This window comes from Limulus polyphemus, unplaced genomic scaffold (assembly GCF_000517525.1).
Source record: "Limulus polyphemus unplaced genomic scaffold, Limulus_polyphemus-2.1.2 Scaffold6227, whole genome shotgun sequence".
In the NCBI taxonomy this organism is placed as follows: Eukaryota; Metazoa; Arthropoda; class Merostomata; order Xiphosura; family Limulidae; genus Limulus; species Limulus polyphemus.
Window position 1 is genome coordinate 19,258 of NW_013671837.1, and position 8,061 is coordinate 27,318.

At 34.7% G+C, this 8,061-nt stretch overlaps 1 pseudogene; it reads left to right on the top strand.

Annotated features, from left to right (window-relative positions):
- The window catches only part of LOC106473499, a 36,474-nt pseudogene that overhangs the window by 14,089 nt on the left and 14,324 nt on the right, over positions 1–8,061 (top strand).

Sequence of the window (8,061 nt, forward strand, 5' to 3'; positions counted from 1 at the left end):
TGGACATCAAATTTTGGGGTAAAAAAGTGCGTCTTATACACCGAAAAATACGGTAATATTAAGAAATTCTGTGTTGTTTATAAACATTAACAAATGCGTTCCAAGAATGTGTATTAGTAACAAGTTGACACTTGAAATTTGTGTGTACTTCCCTGACTGCATTCTCGTTTGATCTTACTATATATATCTACCTGTCTTCATATATTTCTGCCTTTTTTGAGTTATTGCGAATGAATGTGTCGTGTCTTTGTCAGTTGGTCCGTCTGCCTGCCAGTATTTTTCTCTGATTATCCATGCCTAATTATACACCTATACTTACTGTGGTGTATGTGAAACTGAACGGACTAATAAATATTTGTTTTCTTTATTTTCCGCTAGGTGGTCATCTAATCAACACCAATTGTTCGTCTTCTCATAACAGGTTAGTTGTTAGTTATATCTTTATAGAAGGTTCTCATCGAATAACGAGGTTGTTGCAAATAATTGTTGTTTACTGATACTTTTCTAAAAGATATATAAAATGGAGCAATGTGTTTGTAACAACATGTTAATCTCTCTTTCTCTGTCTTTGTTTAACAGGAAAGCTCTTTGCTGTAAGATGTCTGTAGAGTTGGACAGATTTTTAGACAGTCAGAAAAAGTGAGTAACAACAGCTGTTTTCGAAATTATCCAAGTGTCTTGTTACTGTCTTTGTCTTCAATTAGATGTAGTTAATAAGAAATATGTCCTGCCATATTAGGATACAAATATTTCTTTTCGCGAGAACAACGAATGATGGGTTAGATTTGGGTGTTATTTTGTTTGTTTGAAGTTAAGTACGAAGCTACACGATGGGTTATCTGTGCTCTGCCCACCACGGGTATCCAAACCCGGTCTCTAGCGTTATAAGTCTGCAGACATGCCGCTGTGCCACTGGGGGGCTTGTGTGTTATACACTGCAGCACTTGCGCATGCTCCCTATGAGTTTAATTTATGTTTATTCTATTCACAGCCACTTGCTGTATCTATACACAGTTGTAGTGCTAAAGTTTATAGCGTTGGAGCCTTGCCAAAATTTGCCAGTCGTGTGACGTCACCATGAAGGTATAGATCTCATATTCAAAACCTAATTTCCATTTAAGTGACTCCATTTTAAATATATTCAACGCTAATTATTTGAGACTACTTACATTAGCGTCAAACTGAATACATATATATAGTAACGAGAGAAAACATGCACCTCAACTACCTTTAAATTAAGCACCAAGACAAAACAAAATGAATAACTGGGTACCATATAAAAATCACTAACATTAAAACAAGTTTTAAAACACGCGTATCTTGTTAATTTACTGTATTTCTAACTGTGCTATAATATTGAAAGTTTTGAATTTTGTAATGCTATGCACACTTCCTGTTCTACTAATAAGTTTAACTAAAAGGAGAAAAAACAACTACCTTCGTTGTGAAAGCCTTTTAATGAATGTGTACGTTTCAAACATACTTTGTATTTGGAAAATATAGTTTATTATATGTTTTAATAAAATATCCGTCCATCTTAATAACCACGTGGGAGATGAGTTTTTTTTACCATTTTAACACTCTGATATCTGTTCTTGATCTGGAACGGTCCAACGGTGCCTGACGCCAACTCCTAGGAGAAAGTGTATGCTGGGCGGTCTGGGAGAACTCTACCATGGACAAAAAGGAACAAGAACAGCCAGAGTGTTCTCTGACACTTTGGAAATTTGGTTATGATGTATACATAATTTCGGGTGTGAATTGGATAGCTTACTTTTTATATACATATTTTTAGTGTTTGAAGTGCTGGGACTCAGCTATTTCCAGTGCTGGAGCGTTGCTTTGGCAGCACTTAACCCATGTATAAATATACTTCTGCCAAAGTAGAACACATTGTTCCAAGCTATATTTTCAATGTTTTAATTCAGTTGTTTACTAGAGGGAGTTACTAATATGATAATGACACTAAACTTAGAAATTTTATAAAAGTTGTCCTAGAACACCTAGAATGTTAAATGATCGAAAGACATTGTAAAATATTTATAAACAATAATGCGTGATAAATATGATAATCAGTGAAGTATTTAGTCTGTTTTTAGCTTCTTCAGTGATGGAGAATTATTCATGTCAGTGTTAGTTACTGCGCATAGTCAGTTACTCGATCTACTAACCACGAAATTGCACAAATAAGTTTATTTTTACGCTAGCCTTAGTACCTTTAACGAGTAAATTTCTGTTGAAAGTGAAAACGTTATTTCTGAACTTCGGCCTACACTTATGTATAAGTGATAATAGCCTATAGCAAACTTTAAAGACGAAATAACCCAATTAGTTACGGTTACGTGAACTGGACTTCACCTTATTTGGACCAAATGATTTCAGAGAATCCGTCTAACCATAGAAGACGTTACAATAATACTTATGTTCACACTGTGTAGCTCATATTCGTTTTGGTATGCGTGCAACGCTCTTTGTGTTTGATCTCTGTTTGTTTAGATTTAAAGTTATTCCAAATTATCACAAGTAGCATGTTTGATTTATTGAAATATTATAATGCGTACATATGGCTCAGTTCACCCTCTAAACCTCCTCAGGTCTGGCATGGCTTGGTGAATTAAGGCGCTCCACTCGCAATCTGAGGGTCGCAGGTTCGAATCCCCCGAACATATTGTCCTTTCAGCCGTGAAGGTGTTATAATGTGATGGTCAATCCCATTAGTCAGTCGTAAAAGAGTAACCCAAGAGTTAGCAGTGGGTGGTGTTGATTAATTGTATTCCCTCTAGTCTTACACTGCTAAATTAGGGACGGCTAGTTCGGATAGCCCTCGTGTAGCTTTGCGCGAAATTCAACACAAACCAAACTTTCCAAATATTAACATATATATATATATATTGTACATACTTAAAAATAACAAATAGTAAAACAAATAACTGGCATTAAAAACGTATTAATATATTTTGTTTTTATATATTCGACAAATCTTCTTTAGTTTGGAACTGGAAGGAAACCAATTTTTCATCTCCACGAATACAACTTCTAGGTTGGCTTTTATTTTAAGCCTCGTAAATAACGCATTTATAATAGAGTCTACTTATATTATGCTAATAAATGCAGCAGTTGTGAGACGTCAAGGGCACCAACACGCCCAAATTTTATTGTTAAGACCCTTAATGACTTAATAATTTCTAACATAAAGTTCTTTACTCACCGAATGTTTAGTTCGGTCACCCCTCGAATGAGGTCATGTAACGTAAGTTAAGTAGCCAATCATGAAACACATACGGTTTTAAAACTAACAGTAGGGTAAAGTAAGCGACTTTTACCAGATCCGTCATTTGTTAACGTGCATGTAAGTTCGAAAATTCCCGTCTGTATTAATAAACATTTCACACACAGGTGTGGGAACAGGTAGTAGTCTGCATAATATTAAACACATGGGTATGCTTAGAAGTACTGGTAATTATAGACTACTTATAATCCTGTAATATAATACATCACGGTACCGGTAATCATATGTTAGGGCGTTAGCTAGTGTCAAGTAAAGACCTGATTCCAAACAAACGAGTCAATGTGCTCATTGAAAATTTAAACATGATTTGTTACCATTTTGCGTTCCAGTTTAATGAATCTGATCGAAAGTTCGTTCTTTTTTACAGGCTTAATATTTTCACAAAAGTTCTAGCATTTTCTAACAGATTTATATTATAGCTGCAATTTAAATCCGTTCGTATTTCTTATGTGATAAGGTTTCTGGGTAACAGTTCTACTGCCGCCAGTTCATGTTTCGTCTGACACTGTGTGCGTGTTTTTCTTATAGCGAAGCCACATCGGGCTATCTGCTGTGTCCACCGAGGGGAATCCAACCCCTGATTTTAGCATAGTAAATCCGCAGACTTACCGCTTTCCCAGCGGGGGACATGACAGTATCTAACGAACCTAGAAGTTTTCTCAAAGTTTTGTCTAACAGTATTTCCTAAACTTTCCAATCTTTGTTTTTCGTTATGTCTGACAGTATTTACTAAACGTTCAAGTTTTTTCGACGTTACGTCTGACAGTATTTACTAAACGTTCAAGTTTTTCGACGTTACGTCTGACACTTTCTCCTGTACCTTCATGTCTTTCTGATATTTTCTTTGTTCGTTTAATACTAAGCCTTAAGGTCATTCCCATACTTCGTCTGATAAGTATTTTCTGAACCCTCATCTCTCTCTCTTTTTTTTACTCTCGTCTGTTACTGTCTATTGAATCTTCAAGGTTTTTACGTTTCGTCTAACAGTATCTACTAAATATTCGAGTCCTTTTTTTACGTTTCGTCTGACAGTATCCACTGAACCTTCAAATCCTTTTTACGTTTCATCTGACAGTACCCTTTGAATCTTCGTCTTTTTTTTATTACGTTTCGTCCGACAGTACCTACCGAACCTTAAAGTCTTCTTCAATTTTCGCCTGACAGTATACACAGAAGCTTCAATATCTCGTTCTGAGTTTTCTCGTTGCATTCACTAAATTTTTAGAACTGTTCATTTTTTCTTTCTTTGGCGTTTTGTCAATAAAATACAACGGACCTCTGAAGTTTCAACGTCTAGTCCAACAAAATTCACAGAAAGAAGAGACCACGCGCATTATCAAAGAATGCGTGTAATTTGAACTTTGAAGCACTTTGGACTAGGTAGCGATATTACGTCAAGCCTACGTTGTGTGGCTTCCTACTGTTTGTTACGCATCGTTAGGTTTTTCTCACAACTATTGATATACGTGAGGGCTTCGTGGTTTTTTTGAGCCTGTATTATTTCGGCAGCCTGATCAAGCATTGTAAAAAAAATAAATAAACGTGTACGAGTAACAGTACCTACTGCTCTAGTAGAGACGGAGAGATAAAATGAAAGAAAGAGTATTAGGATTATTAATTCATAAATGAGCTGCAAGCAGTGATTTTATCCCTATTTTGAATGAAAGATTCTGCAGATTGTGTGAACTTTATGTTCATCTGTATTCATCTTATTAGAATGTTCGCACACTTGTAGGTTTCCCTGTTTTGCAGTACAAAATAAACAAAAACTCTTTTCATGCACGGGAAATAGCATGTTTCATTAGATCATAAAACAATGCTGCCCTGGTCAACATTTTATTTAAGCGTTTTTTTTTTTTCAGTGAATTTATAATTTGAGTGTTTTTTTTTTTTTTAAAGTTGGGAATGGTTAAAAACATTAAGTGTATGGTATCCCATTAATTAGCTGTTATTATATAAGGAATTTATTGTGTGAGAAGCTAAAGAGTGTCGAAACAAAATATTTTTTTGTTTTTTAGCGCAAAGCTACACAATGGGCTAACTGTGCTATGTCCACCGCGGGGATTCGAACCCTAGATTTTTGCATTGTGAATCCGTAAACTAACCGCTGATCCACCAGGAGACAACAAAATACTATTAATTGTTAAGGACAAACGGAGAGGGGTAGCTGGATAAGCTCGTGCTTATTTCTTTTAAAGTTAAACAAAATCGTCTAATAAAGTAAGGTCGTTGTCTTTTGTGATGTTAGATTAGACGACTGAACATGAACAAGCACACGTTCATTGTTAACGACATATAGAACATGGGAGGAAAGGCTATCGACTTCACTAAGCCCGAAGGCTGTAAATGTTCCGATTCCAAAGAACATCAGAACTTAAATATTTCACCCAGAAATTATTTTTTAATTGTAATTAACCCTTTTAGAAAGTAATAGAAAAAAAAAGAAATTCAAAAGATTGTATCTAGCTTTAAACATCTAATGTTTTACTTCTGCTACTCTCTTGTTTGGATATTTGATGTGGTCAGTGTCTTTTATCACGTAAGGTGTTTAAAACTAGGTCCTACTTGCTTTATTTTCCCAGAATTCTTCTTTCTCTCTATTTTTTTATTTTCATTTTTACAAGTTTTCCTTTCTAAATTGCAGATGGTTTTGCCATTTCGATGACGACAATTACGTGAATTTGCCAAGACTAAAGAAGTTGTTACAGAAGTACAATCCTCTGGAAGATTGGTATCTTGGAAAACCTAGTATACGAGTTCCTCTGAAGATCCCGAACAGGGAGAATACAGAGGTTAGAAATGGAAATCTCTTAACTGGAAGTAGTTTTAGGTTTAAAGACCAAAGAATAACTCCAGCTTCACGTAAAGACATAAAGCCTGGATGTTAATTATAGATATTCTTCATAAAACACAAGTGAAAAGTTTAAATTGTATTAGGATACGAGTAATTAAATTATACTTAGTTCCGATATACTTATTTGTTTTTGTATGTTCACCTGCTGTATCCGTATTTTGAAATTAGAGTAAAGAAAATATTCTGATATTTCGTCTTATTTAAAGTAACACTGCAATGTTGTTAGACTTAAATTAATAGAAGGCGGGAAAAAGTAGCTGTTGTAAGACAATCACAGTGACGTCATAATGCTGGAAAATAACGCAAAGAAGAAGAGCCTGTTTTGGTTCAACGCGTGAAATCGGTCGGGTATTGACTACAGGGTCAACGTGAGTTAAAGTAAATGGTATTCAGTTTTCTGGTCTCGAAAATCCAAAACTAGAAAAGAAACGTGCAACTTCATTCTTGAAAGCTTTCTCAGGACGCACGTGTTTTTTTTTTTAGTGTTCTTATAGCGCTAGACACCGCATTAGAAAACTTTTGATATGTAACATGAGGGGGGCCGTTTTAGTAGCATCAGTCTGCCCACTCATAGAATTAGTTTAAAGTGAAGAGGATAAAAGAAAACGTGATACGGTCGAGTAAAAACTTGGAAGAACTCTTGTCATAGCACTTTAAGTCCATTATACAAAACTTTGTGATTCGGTTATAATTTAGGTTGATGGTACTCTCATGCTTAAAACAAGAGGAATGCTGAAGTTAGTTTTACGTCAGAGGAGGGGGAGGGTTAGTTATAAGTAGCTTTATCACTATGTTTCTACAGTTTTTTTGTTTTTTTTACATTTGATGAAGTCTCAGATTTATTCCTGTAAAACAACAGTACACTAAACATGATAGAATTAACCCTCTTGATGCTTTGATAACGGTGGGAATGCTGAAACGAAGATGAAACTGACTTCTGTGGCGGGGATCGTAGGAAAGGCTACAATAAGTACATGTAGCCATTAATAAAACACAACTAATTTACCGTCTAATTAGTGTCTATTTCGTATAATTTTGAACAACAACAACAACGACAAAAAACAAAGTGGAATAATTAGGTTTTTGCATCTATTCAGTTTGGTTCAAAGTAAATGTCAGAAGAAAGTATCGTGCCAATAAAGGTATTGGTTGATACTGAGAGTAAGAAATATGAATCAAACATAACTTTTCAACTAAAAAAGCTTCTCCCAGTCTCCAAAAGGCAATAAAAATCTGTGGTTGTTTTATGTATATTATATATATACTTTTATGTGTCACATTTTATGGTGTCATTTTATAATTCTCTCAGATGGATACTAAAACCCCAGGTCTGGAGGATCAAGTTAACTTTGTGAACATTATATGTCTTACAAACGTATATGAGATCCCAGACTTGGAGAATCTAGTTAACTTTGGGAACATTATATGTCTTACAAACGTATATAAGATCCCAGATTTAGAGAATCTAATTAACTTTATGAACATTATATGTCTTACAAACGTATATGAGATCCCAGACTTGGAGAATCAAGTTAACTTTGTGAAGATTTTATGTCTTACAAACGTATATAAGATCCCAAACTTGGAGAATCTAGTTAACTTTGTGAACATTATATGTCTTACAAACGTATATAAGATCCCAAACTTGGAGAATCTAGTTAACTTTGTGAAGATTATATGTCTTACAAACGTATATAAGATCCCAAACTTGGAGAATCTAGTTAACTTTGATAACATTATATGTCTTACAAACGTATATAAGATCCCAAACTTGGAGAATCTAGTTAACTTTGTGAACATTATATGTCTTACAAACGTATATAAGATCCCAGACTTGGAGAATCTAGTTAACTTTGTGAACATTATATGTCTTACAAACGTATATGAGATTCCAAACTTGGAGAATCTAGTTAACTTT